At 40.3% G+C, this 18,176-nt stretch overlaps 1 pseudogene; it reads left to right on the plus strand.

Annotated features, from left to right (window-relative positions):
- Positions 1-1,867: 1,867 nt before the first annotated feature.
- Positions 1,868-18,176, plus strand: part of LOC100351860 (pre-mRNA-splicing factor SPF27 pseudogene) — a 97,365-nt pseudogene continuing 81,056 nt past the window's right edge.

The following is an 18,176-nucleotide window of genomic DNA, read 5'->3' on the forward strand; positions in this document are numbered from 1 at the left end:
GCCAGGAGCCCTGTGGCAGGGGTGGGGTACCCACCTAAACTGGTGAAAAAAAAATCACCTTTCTTTCTCCCCGTCTCCTGAGAAGGGTGCCTGTCAACCAGCAGGGAAAAAGCACCATTTTAACATCAGTAGAGGCTGTGGCAGCTCTCATGCATGTGACTAGGGGATTTTATCAGAGGGATTAAGTCTGTGTTCCCCACTGATTTTGGATCTAGTCTGGAGAGTTGGCAGGGGGCTGAGCACAAATATGGACTGTGAGGTGCTTCCATGCCCCCACTCTGCCACAGGCACTGAGACTCAAACTACCAAGGCAGAGCACCTACAACCAATTGGCTCTGGGAATGCCTCTGCTCTTTCTATGGATGGGACTAGCGAGCTGAGAGTGGATCTTCTGCTCTTTGTGACTGTGGGAGCCTTGTGCATTATGACTGTGGGAATCATGTCACTGCACTGTAGGGTGTGGGGTGTAGCTGGGTCTCTGGGCAATCTCGTGTCTGGCTTCAAAGGCTCAGAGCTAAATGAATGCCTGGGGTGGCCCATTGCAGAGGGTTCTGTGCTCACACTGAGGAATGCACAGATCCTTGGTATGGCTCACGCATCCGTGTGAGTGGGGGTTGTAACTATTGTGAACTAAACCCAGGCATTGATCACCTTGGAAGAGAGGAGGTAAGGTTGTGATTACAGGAGCAAATGTGATTACACCCTCCCTTCTGCTGATAATAGATCTAACATACCCAACTTTGATGTCACTCTGGACTCTGACCCCACCTTTGAGCACTAACCAGAGCTCCTCTGGCCCCACTCAGTACATGCGTCTGGGTATCCACTGAAGGAGTAGACACTCCACTAAGCTACAGAGGAGTAGTTCAAAAATAAAAGCCAACAGAGGAGAAAACCAGCAAGTATTTTCACAAATGCCTAAAAATAAATTCAGAAATACAAGAAACAACAACAAGCAAGATGATATGACACTCCCAAAGGAACACAACAGTGCTTTAATATTAGAATGTGAAGATGAAGAGATTGATGAAATGCCTGAAAATTAATTCCAAAGAATGATCATAAGAATACTCAGAAACACAGAGAAACATATTCATGAGATAAAGAAACCCATACATGATATGGGTGAAAAATTTTCCTGAGAGATTGAGATACTGAAGAAAAATCAAACTGAAATATTAGAAAAGAATAATTCAGTATATCAAATAGAAAATACAGTGGAAAGCTTCAACAACAAGAAAGAATATCAGATAAGAAGACAAATCCTTGGCAATATCTCAAATAGACAAAAAAAAAAGATGGAGAGGATTCCAAGATTGTGGAATAGGTAGGGAGCTTACTGCTCTAGTCTAGAGGAAGATAGTTTAAAATAAGTGGGGAGAGTTAAATCTCAGGGAAGAGTTAGGGAGAAAACAGCAGAGGAAACTCCACGTAAATTAGAGGGACACTGTGGATCTATGTGGAGGGTGCGGATGTGCACAACTCAAGACCCCAGCAGCCAAGAGGCTCAGCAACAGCTTTGGAGAGTGAGGTGAGTCTAGACTGCAGTGGCCCAAGCCACCAGCAATAAAGCTGTGGGTGTGAGTCTGGCTTGGAGACCTGTATGTGATAGTACACCTGCCAACCTAGAGGAAAAAAGGGGGGCATGTTTCTCTCTCCTTGACCACCCAGCAAGGCATCCTGTAACTAACCAAGAGAGAGCAGGTGCCATTTTGGAAGTATATAACATCTGTGCCAGCTTGTGTCCACGTGTGCGGCAACCAGTAGAGAAGAGATGCCTGAGTCTGGCTGGAAGAATTGACAGGGAACTGGGTGCTCATGACTGTGGGAGCCTTGTGTGCTGGGACTGTGCAAACACTATGGTTGCATGGCAGGGCACAGGGTGTGGCAGTATCTTTGGGCTTTCACTGTGAGTGGGTCCATATACTCAGAACTCCCTGATTCCCTGGAGAAGGTCATTGCTGCACGACCCATGCTCACACTGAGGACTGTACAGATCCTTTGTGTGGTTCTTGTGGCAGCACAGGTGAATATCATACCAACTAGGGCTAGAGTCCAGGCATCCGTCTCCTTGGAGAAGAGGAGGTAAGCGTGAGACTACAACAGAGCTGATCAAACATCCCCTCTTATTAAAAAAAAAAAAAGAGAGATTTGCCACACCCAACTTGAGTGTCACCTTTTATACTCCCAAACCCTAGAGCAAAGAACAGAACTTCTTGGCCACACCCAGCACATACTTCTGGGAATTTACTAAAAGAGTGGGTACTCCACTAAGCCACAGAGGCATAGTCTAAACATAGAAGCCATAACAGGAGGTAAAAATAAAACCAACAAGCATATCCACAAATGCCTAAAAATAAATGCAGAAATTCCAGAAACAAGAATAAGGAAGACAACATGATGCCCCCAAAGGAAGACAACAATACTTCAATACTAGAATGTGAAGATGAAGAGACTGAAGAGATGCCAGAAGAAGAATTATAAAAAATGATGATGTGATTACTTAGAGGTAACCAGAAGCAATCCACAAATTAAAAAATCCATACAATATGAATAAAATTTTTCCTATGGAATAGAGATTTTAAAGAGAAATCAAAATGAAATATTGGAAATGAGAATTCAATAGATCAAATAAAAAATGCAATGGGAAGCCTTAACCACAGACTTGGTGAGGCAGAAGAAAGAATATTCAAGTTAGAAGACAAATATCTGGAAATTTTATAGTCAGACTAGAAAAAAAAAATAAAAAAAAAGTGTTGGAGATTTATGGGATACTATAAAATGACCCAACATACCAGTCTTAAGAGTTCCAGAAGGTGTGGAAAGAGAGAATGGATTAGAAGGCCTTTATAGTGAAATGATTACAGAAAACTTTCCTACTTGGAGAAACAAAGGGACATCCGAGTACAGTATCCTTATAGACATGACCAGAAAAGATCTTTACCAAAACATGCTATAGTCAAACTTTAAACAGTAAAATATCAAGAAAAGATTCTAAAATGTATATGAGAGAAATGCCAGATTACCTTCAGAGGATCTCCAATTAGACTCACAACTGACTCATCAGAAACCCTACATGCCAGGAGAGAATGGAAGGAGAATGGAAAGATATAGTCCAAGTCTTAAGTCTTTTTTTTAGAGAAAAAAACCTGTCAACCCAGATACTGTACCCTGCAAAGCTCTTATTTATGAATGGAGGTGAAATAAAGACCTTCAATAACAAAGAAAAATTAAACAAATTTGTCACCCCTCAGCAGCCTTACAAAAGATGCTTAAGGATGTGCTATACACAGAAATACAGAATGATTGTCATCATTATGAAAGAATGTGAAGGCAAGAAATTTCCTAGTGAAAGTACAAATAAAATCCAAAGCAACTGGTAGTGATATTTATGGGAAAATGGTAGGATCAACTCAATACTTATCAATAATAATGTTGATTGTAAATGACCTAAATTCTCCAATTAAAATATACAGACTGGCCTTCAGTTACAAAAAAGAATCTATTTGCTGCCTACAAGAAGCACATCTCACCAATAAAGATATACACGACTGAAAGTGAAAGGATGGGAAAAGATATTCCATGCTAACAAACAAAAAAGAGCTGATGTAGCTGTCTTAATATCAGACAAAATAGATTTTTAACACAAAAACTGTAAAGAGACATAAAGAGCATTATGTAATTGTTAAGGGATCCATTCACCAGGAAGATGTGACTATCATGGATGTATATGCACTCAATGCCAGGGCACCTGGTTATTTAGAACAAATGTTAATGGATCTAAATGTAGATATAGACTTTAATACATTGATAATGGGAGATTTCAACACCCCACTTTCATCAACAGACACATCAAATTGATAATCAACAACAATCAATAAAGAAATACCATAGCTAATCTACACTATGGACCAAATGAACCTGATTGATATCTACAGAACATTTCATCCCACATTGCAGAACACCCACCCTTTTCATCACAGCATGGAACTTTCTCTAGGATAGACCATATGCTAGGACATAAAGCAAGTCTGAAGCAAATTCAAAAAAAATTGAAATCATAACCATGTACCTTTTCTGACCCCATAAGAATGAACCTAGAATTTAACAACTTAAAAAACTATAGAAGATATGAAAACACATGGAGACTGAACATAGCTCACCTGAATCAACAGTGGATCATAGAAGGAATAAAAAAATTCCTGGAGGCCGGCACCACAGCTCAATAGGCTAATCCTCTGCCTGCGACGACGGCACACCGGGTTCTAGTCCTGGTCGGGGCGCCAGATTCTGTCCCGGTTGCCCCTCTTCCAGGCCAGCTCTCTGCTGTGGCCAGGGAGTGCAGTGGAGGATGGCCCAAGTGCTTGGGCCCTGCACCCGCATGGGAGACCAGGAGAAGCACCTGGCTCCTGCCTTTGGATTAGCGCGGTGCGCCGGCTGCAGCGTGCCAGCCGTGGCGGCCATTGGAGGGTGAACCAACAGCAAAGGAAGACCTTTCTCTCTGTCTCTCTCTCTTACTGTCCACTCTGCCTGTCAAAAAAAAAAATTCCTGGGGACAAATGAAGATGACAATACAAAATATTAAAACAAACAAACAAACAAATAAAAAAACTTGTGGTATATAGCAAAAGCAGTGCTAACAGTGTTAAATGTTTATAGCAATTAGTGTCTGCAAAAAGATATTAGAAAAGAATCAAATAAATGATCTATCAATGCATCTCAAGGTCTTAGAAAAACAAGAACAAACAAGACCCCGAATTATGAAGAAAGAAATAATTAAAACTAGAAAAGAAATAAACAAATTTGAAATAAAAAAAGGTTCAAAAGATCAGTGAAATGAAGAGCTAGTTTTTTGAAACAATAAACAAAATTGGTACACCATTGGCCTAACTAACCAGAAAAAGAATGAGAAGACCCACATCAATAAAATCAGAGGTGAAGTAAGGGATGTAAACATAAATATCATAGAAACAAAAAAGAATAACCAGGAATTATAATGAACAACTATATGCCAACAAATTGGAAAATCTAGAAGAAATGGATAGATTCCTGGACACAATCTATCAAAATTGTGTCATGAAGATACAGCAAACCTGAAGGGACCAATAACCAAGATGAAAATTGAATCAGTAATAAAGACCTTCCAAAGAAAGAAAAGCCCAGGACCAGATAGCTTCAATAATGAATTCTACTGGACTTTTAAATAATTAATTGCAATTCTTCCCAAACTATTCAAACAAATGAAAGGGAGTGTATCCTCCCAAACTCCTTCTATGAGGCTAGCATCACCTTAATTCTTTTTTATATAATTGACTTATTCTATTTGAAAGGTAGATTTACAGAGAGACAGAGGCAGAGAGAGAGAGAGAGAGAGAGAGAGAGAGAAAGAGAGAGAAAGGTCTTCCATCTACTGCTTCACTCCCCAGATGGCTGCAAAGGCCAGAGCTGTCTTGATCCAAAGCCAGAGCCAGGAGCTTCCTTCAGGTTTCCCATGCAGGTGCAAGGGCCCAAGGACTTGGGCCATCTTCCATAGCTTTCCCAGGCCATAGCAGAGAGCTGAATTGGAAGTGTAGCAGCTGGGACTAAAACTGGCACCCATATGGGATGCTGGCACTGCAGGTAGTGGCTTTTACCTGCTAAGCAGTAGAACCGGCCCCCAGCATCACCTTAATTCTAAAGCCAGAAATATTACAACAGAGAAACAGAACTATAGATGAATATTCCTGATGAACACAGATGAAAACTCCTCAACAAAACACTAGCTAATTGAATCCAACAACACACCAGAAAGATCATTCACCTACACCCAGTGGGATTTTGTTCCCTGGTGTGCAGGGATGGTTCAACATAAGCAAATTATGCAAATCAATAAATGTGATACAGCACATTAACAAATTGAAGAACAACAATCATATGATTATCTTAATATATGCAAAGAAAGAATTTGATAAACTACAATAATTTTTCATGATAAAAACTTTAAGCAAATATGATACAGAAGGAACATTTTTCAACAAAATAAGGAAATATGACAAACCATATGCAGCATCACATTGAATGGGGAAACATTGGAATAATTTCCACTCTGGTCTGGAACTAGATAAAGATGCCCACTTACACCATTTCTATTTAGTTCTGGAATTTTTAGCCCAAGCCATTAGGCAAGAAAAAGAAATAAAAAGGATGCAAATTAGAAAGGAGGAAGTCAAATTATCCCTATTTGAAGATGACATGATTCTATATATGGGAACCAAAAGACTCCACTAAGAGATTACTATTGGAACTCATAAGAGAGTTTGGTAAAGTACAGGATATACAATTAATCAATACAGAAAAATCACCAGCCTTTGTATACACAAGCAATTCCATGTCTGAGAAAAACTTGGAAGATCAGCTCCATTCAAAATACCTACAAAAAACCTTAAATACCTTGCAGTAAATTTAACCAAGGATGTGAAATATCTCTGCAATGAAAATTACAAAACATTTAAGAAATAGACAACGACACAAGAAAATGGAAAAATATTTCACATTGATTCATTGGAAGAGTACCATCAAAAGGTTCATATTGCTGAAAGCAATTTACAGATTCAATGCAATCCCAATTGAAATACCAATGACATTCTTCTCAGTATAGAATAAAGCAGTGCTAAAATTCTTATGAAAACACAAGAGGCCCCAAATAGCTAAATCAATATTAAACAGCAAAAACAAAGTTGGACGCATCACAATTACAGACTTCAGGACATACTACATGGCAGTTATAATCAAAACCACCTGGAACTTGCACAAAACTAGACACGCAGACAAATGGAACAGAATAGAAACCCTGGAAATTAATCCACACATCTACAACTAACTAATCTTTGATAATTGAACTGAAATCAATCTCTGGAGAAAGGATAGTCTCTTCAAAAAATGGTGCTGGGAAAAGTGGATCTACATAAGCACAATTATAAAACAAGACCCCTACCTTACACCCTATACAAAACATAACTTCAAATGGATCAAGTACTTAAATCTATGATCTGATATCATCAAATTACTAGAGGAGAACACTGGGGAAATTCTTCAAGAATTGGCGTAGCCAAAGACTTCTTGAAAGACCCCAGATGCACAGGAAATAAAGACAAAAATAGAGAAATGTGATTACATCAAGCTATGAAGCTTATGTACTACAAAGAAACACTAACAAAGTGAAGAAGCAACCTATAGAATGGAAGAAAATACTTGCAAACTATGCAACTGATAGAGGATTAACATCCAGGATCTACAAAAGAGCCCAAGAAACTCAACAACAACAAAATAAACAATCCAGTTAAGAAATGGGCAAAGGAACATGAGCAGGCGTTTTTCGAAGGATGAAATTCAAATGGCCAATAGACACTTGAAAAAAAGCTCAGAATCACTAGCTATCAGGGAAATGCTAATAAAAATCACAATGAGTTATCATCTCACTGCAGTTAGAGTGGTTATCATCCAAATAAATAAATAAATAAATGTTGGTGAGGATGTGGGGAAAAAGACACCTGGTCCGCTGTTGGTGGTATAGTAATGCAACCATTATGGCAATTCCTCAGAGATCTTAAAATAGATATACCACATTACCCAGCTATCCCACTCTTGGTAATTTACCCAGACAAAATGAAATCAGCATATAAAAAGTGCTATTTGTACCCCCTAGTTTATTGCAGCTCAATTCACAATTGCTGAGATATGGAATCAACCCAGATGTCCATCAACTGATGACTGGATAAAGAAAATGTATAATATATACACAATGGAATATTACTCAGCCATAAAAAGAATGAAATACTATCTTTTGAAACCAAATAGATGCATCTGGAAACCATTAAGCTTAGTCAAGTTAGGCAGCTTCAAAAATACAAATATCATATCTTTTCTCTGATATGTGGCAGTTAATAAGGAATAACAAAAAATGTATAGAAATGAAATATTCATTTTGGGATATAATTGTTGTTAGCCCTTGTGTATACTTCTGTGTAACTGTGATGTTCCTATTTTTATTTGTTGACTATTATGATTAGTGTCAAATTAAGCCTGCAGGATAGATTAAATTAAAGTTCTGTCTTTGCAAAAAACAGATGAGACGAGTAAGGGAGATTCAGGAAGAGCAGGGGGAGTGACAGAAGTGAGATTGTCTTCTTGGAACTGTACCTATGAAATTCATAAAATCTACTCTTATATTAATAAAAATTCAAAAAAATTTTAATCCCTAGATTTTAATTAAGAAAATTTCACTGTATAGTTGTATAATTGAGTCAAAGTGGAATAGAAACTTACTCAAGATTGCATCAGAAGAACTCAAGGCCAGGTTTCTTGTTTCAAAATGTAGTTCTCTTTCCCCTGCCTGCCAGGCCAAAGTGGATTCAGGACTTTGGTAATTCTCACATTGTTCTACCTGGGAAATCTAGGGTTAGCTTCATACCTGAACTGTCTTTTTGAAATTCTCTGCTGTGTGGTGGCCCTTTTCTACTTTTGAAAATATGTTTTTGGGCCGGCGCCGCGGCTCAATAGGCTGATCCTCCACCTTGCGGCGCCGGCACACCGGGTTCTAGTCCTGGTCGGGGCGCCAGATTCTGTCCCGGTTGCCCCTCTTCCAGGCCAGCTCTCTGCTGTGGCCAGGGAGTGCAGTAGAGGATGGCCCAAGTGCTTGGGCCCTGCACCCTATGGGAGACCAGGAGAAGCACCTGGCTCCTGGCTTTGGATCAGTGCGGTGCGCCGGCCACAGCAGGCATTGGAGGGTGAACCAACGGCAAAAGGAAGACCTTTCTCTCTGTCTCTCTCTCTCACTGTCCACTCTGCCTGTCCCCCCCCCCCCAAAAAAAAAATGAAAATATGTTTTTTGGGATAATAATGAAAACTCTCTCACATTTATTGTGCTTTATTTTATGGATGCATCATTATCAATCATTTAAATAAGCCGTTTTTCTCAGAAACATAGTTTCTGTGTCACGCCTTAAAAGTAAGTGAAACACTTGTAGCTAGCTTTATGGTGTGTTCAGTATACTATCAGTATATACTGACATATAACAAAGTTAAATTTAAATGCATTAGTTATAGTTCTATATCCCAATTTGCTTATAATTTACCTTTAAGATTTTCATCTGTACAATAGAAATCTAACCCATTAATGGAATTCTCTAGGCTATGCTTCAGAACTTATCAATGTGAAGTGGATTTTGTAAATGGCCATAAATGTTAGCCATTGATTTCCTCATCACCACTATAATCTTCAATTTAGCAACCAGGCAAGTAAATTGCTCCTTTAAAAGCTACGCACATGGAATCATATTCATTATGAATATGGCTCATCATATTTCCAGGAAGTGATTTTTATGACATTCATCAAACTCTCTTTCCTGAAGTATAGGTCATTTTAAAGGGGTAGTAGCAATGTAGATATTAGTGTCATGGTTATTCATAGACTCTACAGAAAAGATATTTAGGGCCAGAAAAAGTTTTAGATTCCATTTAGTGTAACTTTTTATTTAGAGGTAAAGTGAGGGCAAGAGAGGGAAATGCATTTGCATAAGATTGCCCAGCTTAAGTGGAAAGAAGCTGTGTGCAGGAGGTTGGTGGTTGAGAGAGGGAGAGACAGGAAGAGGGAGAGGGAGAGGGAGAGGGAGAGGGAGAGGGAGGGAGGAGAGAGAGAGGGAAAGGGAGGGAGGGGGAGAGAGAGAGAGATAGTGGGAGGGAAAGATACATTAAACCATGACTTCTTTATAGGACTGGCAGCAGCCCCTTCTTTTTTTATTTTTCTTTTCAGTATTTATTTTCTTTATTTGAAAGGCAGAGTTACAGAGAGAGAGAAAGAGAGACAGAAAGTGAACCACCTGCTGGTTCAGTCCCCAAATGGCCACAAAGGCTGGGGCTGGGCCATACCAAAATCAGGAGCCAGGAGCTTCTTCCAAGTCTCCCACGTGGGGGCAGCGATATAAACAATTAGGCCATCCTCTGCTGCTTTCCGGCAGCTGGATTGGAAGTGGAGCCACCAGGCCTTGAATCAGTGTCTGTATGGGGTGCCAGTGATGCAGGTTGTGGCTTTAACCCATTGTGACACAGTTCTGGCCCTGGCAGTAGCCCTTTCAACTGAGCAGCTAGTGTTTTGATCACTTAGAGCTCAATGAATATAGCCAAATCTATTTGACTGTAGCCAAAGTCAGCAGCTACTGACAATGTGGGGAAATGTTGTCATTCTATTTATATTCATTTTCCTACCAACATCTACATGAATGTGGAATGATTCAAATTTAAGGATGAACTGCAATTAAATCATGGAGAACTCCAAAGATCTCTGAGACTCCAGTGAGGAAAGAAACCAAGAAAAACCCTCATTGAAAACATTTGTCTTTTCAGACATTTATCTTTAATATGGTGGAATTTATATCACCACTAACTGCATTATTTAGTTCGTTAAATGTTTTAAAGATCCAACTAGCAATTAATCTTAAGAACAAAATAACTATTTGAAATTTGCTTTTTTAGCAAGAACATTCCATCTGTGTGCTTTTTGTCTCTAATATTTCATTGACCTAATGTGTTTTAGGGTAATTGTGATACACTCATTTACATGGATGAGGGAGTCTAAAGATCTTTTAGCTGACACATTCTGCTCACATCTACTCTTTCTTAAAGTCATCAGCAGGACTGAACAATGCTTCTAAAGACATCCACTTGCTAGAGCAGGCTGGGGTGTGGACAAGGCTAAGGAAGGGGTGAGTAAGGAAGAAGGGAAAACTGGGAAATTGACTTTGATGGAACAATGATAAATATGGATGAAAGAGAAAATAACAAGAGGATTTAAAAATGGCATCAGATGCCAGGTCCTTTTGTTATAGGAAGCTTACAATTCTTACACCAGCCAATTAGGAAGTTGTTTTTATGTATGCATGTATGTAAATATGTATGCATTTGCCATTCCCAAAGTTTCCAAAAGGTCTGAGGACTCTTGGGACATTAATAATATTTTGTTCTTAAAATGGGTGTTGATTATGAGAGGGTAAAACACTCATTTATCTGTACACTTATGTGCATTTCTTGTTATGTATAACCTATTTTAATGAAATGTTTAAATAGGGCTCAGTTTTGTGGCATATTGGCTTAAGCTGGTGCTTGCCATGCCGGCATCCCATATGGGCACCAGTTTGAGTCCTGGCTACTCCCCTTCCAGTCCAGCTCTCTGCTAAGGCACCTGAGAAAGCAGCAAAAGATGGCCCAAGTGCTTGTTAAAAGTAAAAAACAAGAAACAGGCCATGGTAGCACTTGACTGTAGCATGAGATATGTAGGACCCATGACCTCACATCTGTTTTCCTGAGCACTTCACAGCCCCTTTAAGATGTTGTGAATGTTAAAGAACATCCTCCGAACCTCTCAGCCACAAGTACGCACTCACTGTCGCTTTCAGAGCTCTCTTTGTAGAATGTGTTCTTCCCTGGCGGGTAATTATTAATTGAGCCTATTAGAGCCCTACTCAAGTTGGACTTCTCTCAATTAGCATCCACCTTATAATTACATATTCTTCCAGGATAGAGAACTTCCTTGCTGAGGGGTTCAGGCGTTAATGGATGGAGTGGGTGGAGTGGAAGTTTTTGCAACATAAGAAACAGTGTGACTCTGAATCATCTGGTATTTGATTGCTTAATGGAGCTCAATGGATGGCATCTAACCTTTGAGAAGAATTGTTCATCTGCTTTGTTTCTGTCTGCAGAACACATTAGTCATTGTCCCCGATTCAGTAGGTCAGCCCCTTGAAGTTTTGCCTTTAAAGAAATAGTCAATTTGCCTGCATTCTGCTCTGACCCTGAGGTCATGCACAGATGACTGTCTTGCTACTAGATCTATCCATTGCTGAGGGGCCAGGGCACATAGGGCAGAGCTCCTACTGATCATGAACTTGATGGACTTACAGCAGCCAGGTATCTGGAGAGGTCCCATTTATCAGCTTGTCATTTAATTATTTCCTATTTATTAAGCCTTATATGAAATCCTTGAATTTTTAATGGAAATTAACACAGAAGGATACAAGTATTATTAAGCTAATAAAGCAGATATCCATTGAAACTAACTGGGAAAGCCAGAGAAATTAACATAAGAAATAAAAAAACTAATTAATTCCTGATTTGACACAGTTAAGGATTGTTTAGATTAGGCACAGCAGAAGGAGAGGTTATTTGTTTTTTTTTTTTTTTAAACAATAAAATAAGCCTACATACCAATATGAATTTTAAACAAACATGACAGAATGAGGGCATTATGATTTAGATACTTTGAGCATACTTGGAACAATAAATTTCACAGACATTAAAAAATGAGCAGAAGATCTCACAGTGAGAATCATGGAAGAGGCACCTGGCTTAACGAACTCAGAGTAAAGTGAAAGCAACACAACTCGGCCCAACAAAGGTCTCTCATACTGTTTAGTAAGGGTTCGCTCAGCTCTCCTGCACAGGGGCAAGCCTTTTGAATTTTACTTGTCCAGAATGGTGAGTGATGATTATTATAGAATGGTCATCTTAACTGTTTTTGAAGTTTTCTTTGATTTTATGCAAGGAGAATAGAATGTATAGTCTTATTTTTCATTACAGATTAGAGTTCTGTACATTTGTACTGAAGCTGAGCAGCCTGTCTGGTGTTATGGTCATAAAAGAGACAGACCCATCTAAACATTAGCATATAGTTAGGCACAAGAGAGGGAAGATATTTTAGTGTCAAAGGCACATATTTGGATTACTGGCACCCTTTCATGCTACTAGGACCATTCTTTTGAGGAGTAAGGCAATGTGGTAATTTTCAAATTGAAACTGAAGGAAGAGGTGTGGCTTTGCAAAGTGCCTGAAGTCTCCTGCTGATAGCGTTGAGATGAAACCCTGTCACTATTAGGGGATATCCAGAACCTAAGGCCTTCTACATCTTGCTTCTTGTATCCTTCTCTCTGATATGGCAGGTGCAGCCTAGTACAGCTGGTTGGAAATAAACTACTTACATATTCTACCAAATGAGATAGTTTATAAAATCTTTATTTTTATTTATTAAAGACAGAGTTACAGAGAGAAAGAGAGAGAGAGAGAGAGAGGTCTTCCATCCGCTGGTTTGCTCCCCAAATGGCTGCAATGGCCAGAGCTGCGCCAATTTGTAGCCAGGAGCCAAGAGCTTCTTCCAGGTCTCCCACGCGGGTGCAGGGGCCCGAGGACTTGGGCCATCTTCTACTGCTTTCCCAGGCCACAGCAGAGAGCTGGAAGGGAAGAGGAGCAGCCAGGACTAGAACTGACGCCCATATGGGATGCCAGCGCTTTAAGCCAGGGCTTTAACCTGCTGTGCCACAGCACTGGCCCCGATATTTTTGTTTTAAGGATTTTAATTATTTATTTATTTGAGAGGGAGACACAGAGAGAGAGGTCTTCCGTCCACTGGTTCACTCCCCAAATGACCACAACTGATGGAGCTGGATCAATCTGAAGCCGGGTGTCAGGAGCTTCTTACGGGTCAGCCATGTGGGTGCAGAAACACAAGCACTTGGACCATCTTCTACTTCTTTCCCCCGCCATAGCAGAGAGCTGTATCAGAAGAGGAGCAGTTGGGACAGGAACCAGCGCCCATACAGGATGCAGACACAGCAGGCAGAGGCATAGGCTCTACACCACAGCACTGGCCCCAAAAAGGCTATCTTTTTGGCACAGGAAAGAAATTACAAAGTGATTACAAAATATTTGATGAAGAACAGGATAGTGATACTCTATTTTTATTTATTTTAAAATATTTATTTTATTAATTTGAAAGGCAGAAAGAGAGAGAATATCTTCCATCTGCTGGTGTATTCCCCAGATGGCCATAATGGCCAGGGCTGGGCCAAGCTGAAGTCAGAAGCTGGGAGCTTCATTCAGGTCTTCCATGTGTGTGGCCGGGGCCCAAGCACTTGGGCCATCTTCTGCTGCTTTCCCAGGCACATTAGCAGGGAGCTGTATCAGAAGTCAAGTGCCCATATGGGATGCTGGTGTTGTAGGCAGGGCTTAACCTGCTATACCACAACGCTGGCCCTGTGATACCTATTTTCAGGGGTTTCAAAGCAGTAGTGAATCTTAAAAAAATCTCAGTGTTATAAAGCCTTATTTCCTACTATAAAACCAGATCTTTTTACCTCTACCCACTAAAGCATAGTCTTAATCTTTTACTCTGGATATTGCAATTAATGTTCAATGGACTAACAAAAGTGTTCCATCTTGGAATTACACATCACAACATAGTGCAAGTCCTTTGTTTTCGAGATCCAATATGTATTAGATGAAATAACTTGCCTGAGGTGATGTAACTAGTTAGTAGAAGAATCTTTTTTGCTTATACCATGATTAATTGAGTTGTGCTAAGGCATTAAGGTATAGAACAGTCAAATACATTTTTTCTCAAAATCGTCATGAAGAGTAGAAAATAAACTTACAAGGCACGGGAGATGCTCTTTGCTGCATTACTTGTGTATATTTCTTCTCAACTGTTAAAATAATAGTAATATGTATATCTGATTATAAACATTCAAAGGCAAACAGAAATATACGCTGTTCTTCCTCAAAACTAAACCACTTCAATATTTTAGTCTACCTTTTCCCTAGGGTTTATATCTATCTATTCTAATTCTTTGTGTTGAAGATTTACTTTATTTATTTAAAAGGCAGAGTGATCTAGACAGAGTGAGAGACAGAGGGAGAAAGGTCTTCCATCCACTGGTTCACTCCACAAATGGCTGCAATGTCCAGGGCTGGGCCAGGTCGAAGCCACGAGCCAGGAGCTCCATCTCGGTTTTCCACATGGGTGACAAGGGCCCAATTCTTTTTTTTTTTTTTTTTTTTTGGACACGCAGAGTTAGACAGTGAGAGAGAGAGAGACAGAGAGAAAGGTCTTCGTTCCATTGGTTCACCCCCCAAATGGCCACTACAGCTGGCGCACTGCGCTGATCCGAAGCCAGGAGCCAGGTGCTTCCTCCCGGTCTCCCTTGTGGGTGCAGGGCCCAAGCACTTGGGCCATCCTCCACTGCCTTCCCGGGCCACAGCAGAGAGCTGGCCTGGAAGAGGGGCAACCGGGACAGAATCCGGCGCCCCGACCTGGAGTAGAACCCGGTGTGCCAGCGCCGCAGGTGGAGGATTAGCCAAGTGAGCCACAGCGCTGGCCAACGGCCCAATTCTTAGACCATCTTTTTCTTCTTTCCCAGGCTTATTGGCAGGTAGCTGGATTGGAATCAGAGCAGCTGGGACTCAAAACAGTGCTCCAATGTGGGATATTTGTCATTGCAGGCAGAGGCTTAACCTGCTGTGCCACACAACAGTTCCTGTCATTGTGTGTATTTTAAATTGAGTTTATTTTGTTAAAATTAATTTCTAATGTGATTTATTTATTTATTTATTTATTTAGAGTCAGGGTTACAGAGAGAAGGAGAGAGAGAGAGAGAGAGAAAGAGAGAGAGAGAGAATTTTCCATCCACTGCTTCACTCCCTAGATGGCCACAAGGGCCCAGGCTGGGCCAGTCCGAATCCAGGGGCCAGGAGTTTCATCTGGGTGTCCCACATGGATGTCAGGGGCCCAAGTGCTTGGGCCATTTCCTGCTGCTTTTCCAGGCCATTAGCAGGGAGCTGGATCAGAAATGGAGCAGTTGGGATACAAACTGGCACCCATATGGGATACTAGCATTGCAAGCTTTAGCTGCTATACAACAATGCTGGCATCTAAAATTAACTATAAATATATAGTATGCCCCCTGTAAAATGTAGTTTTAGAATATAGTTTAAATATAGTCCTTTTTTCAGGGACTTCAACTTACAAATAAGGTTCATGCCAGGAAGCTTTAAGAATCTAAAAATTTGGCTGGCACCGTGGCTTACTAGGCTAATCCTCCACCTGCGGTGCCGGCACCCCGGGTTCTAGTCCCGGTTGGGGCGCCTGTTCTGTCCCAGTTGCTCTTCTTCCAGTCCAGTTCTCTGCTGTGGCCCAGGAGGGCAGTGGAGGATGGCCCAAGTCCTTGGTCCCTGCACCCCATGGGAGACCAGGAAGAAGCACCTGGCTCCTGGCTTTGGATTGGCGCAGCGTGCCAGCTGTAGCAGCCATTTGGGCGGTAAACCAATGGAAGGTAGAACTTTCTCTCTGTCTCTCACTGTCTAATTCTGCCTGTCAAAAAGAAAAAAAAAAGAATCTAAAAACTTGACACCAGTCATAGTCTATCTTCAATTACATACACCATAGAGATTGAGAGTTTTACTAGAGCTGTTTGCTTACTTTTAAGGATTATTGAGTAATATACATTTGTTTGATAAAATAGAAAATGCATATTATCAGTAACGAAATGAATAATAAAATCATCTCCAATCCCTCAGCCCTGAGATAATTATCATTCTTTGTATATCTTTATCTCCATATTTTTGGAGCTCCACAAATGCATGCTGTGTGGACAGGGAGTGAATCTGATTAGGTGAACACCTTATAAGCACCGGGGGATGCAAAGGTGAGGGCCTGCACATGTGATTAGAAGAAGGAATGAAATCAAATACATCAACTTTTCCAGGGGGAAAAGGAAAAGGACTGAGATTTAAAATAAGGAGAGAGGAAGGAAGAGAGGGAGAGAGAACTGAAATGTCGAGGAGCCTGCTAACAGAACGGCATCTTTGAGGAAAGGTGGCTGTGAGGAATTGCCTGCGATAGAACACTCAGAGAAAGTTAAAGGACAAGGATGTTAAATAACCACCCCTGTATCAAAACCGAATCTATAAAGTAGAATAAGTCTGAAAAGTCTCTTAAAACGGAGAAAAAAACAGTTAGGAATAACATGATAAACGAAGATATGAAGGTCATGGAATTCTTAAATATGTAGTACTGGAATTCCTGAAAGAGAAAATGGACCAAATGAAGGAGAAGCAATAGCGTAATAATAGGAAAAATCTCTCAGCTTAGGCTAATTAAGTTTTAGCTAGTTAAATCTTCTCCTTGATTGGGGAAAAAATACAGGATGTTCATTCATGCTGCTGAAAGGAATACATAGTGTAGCCAGTCTTTTTCTTTTGACATTTGCCAAACAGCAAAGAGGAAATCAGCATTTTTCCCTTGGGCAAAGAGACAGGAAGCTGAAAATATCAGCTGGCACTTGGAAAGACAAATATAGTGATTCCTTGGATGAGGTGTAGGAAGGCAGATAAAGAAGGATCTGAAAGAGGATGAAAGCATGAATGGAAGCTTGCTGGTTTCCTGCCAAAGGTAAATGTGTCTAAGGATTACCGTTCACCTCCAGGCGGACTACTTGAATGATAGGTTCCTACTAAGGAATAAACAGTCCTACACATGTTTTCTTGGCCAATCCAATAGACTGAAGACAAATGCCACAGAATTTCTATCTCTATCTATCCATTGATGATATCTGGGATAATCATAAGCAATGAACCAAAATCTTCCATACAATGCTTAATTGAAGGCATATGCCTTTGTGGGTTATATACTGTTTGTCATGTAATAACTTCAAAACATTTATTAATGGTATACTTACACGTGGAAAACAGGCATACAATTTCTGTGCTTCATGCTCTTTTTACAGGTGGAAATCAATGACAGCCTGGTCTCAGGAGTGTGCAAAGTGTCATCAAATGCCAGCATGAAATCAGATCATTTTACTCTGATTACCAAAAGGGGAGCAAATTAGTTCTCATTCCCACGAAAGAGATTTAAACAGTCACTCTAAATCCTTTCCCATTAAAGTGATGAAAACCATCTTAAAATATTCCACTTGAAGGTATGATTTTGCAGAAAATAATATATACACCACAGAGACCAAAGAGGGTTCTCATTAAAGAACTGGATAAAATTGGCTTAAAATCTCCTTCTACATCCTGTCAATGTCCAAGATTTTCCCAAGAATTTTATTGTTTTCAGTATTACGGGTTTGAGTAGAAGACAGTGTGTGTGTGTGTGGGGGGGGTATTTCCAGTTCTCATGGTGACCACAGTTTCCCAGATCCTGCTATATTAGACCAGTTAATGGGGTGCCTCAGTCTCACAGGGACAGTCACTGAAGACACAGTGACAACACATAGGGAATCTAGCCTCATCTCTTAAAAAGACACTGGTGAGACCTAGGCTTACACTATCTACTGCATCATCTTCCAGGAGAAAGGGATTTGGCCTTCCAG

This window comes from Oryctolagus cuniculus, chromosome X (assembly GCF_964237555.1).
Source record: "Oryctolagus cuniculus chromosome X, mOryCun1.1, whole genome shotgun sequence".
In the NCBI taxonomy this organism is placed as follows: domain Eukaryota; kingdom Metazoa; phylum Chordata; class Mammalia; order Lagomorpha; family Leporidae; genus Oryctolagus; species Oryctolagus cuniculus.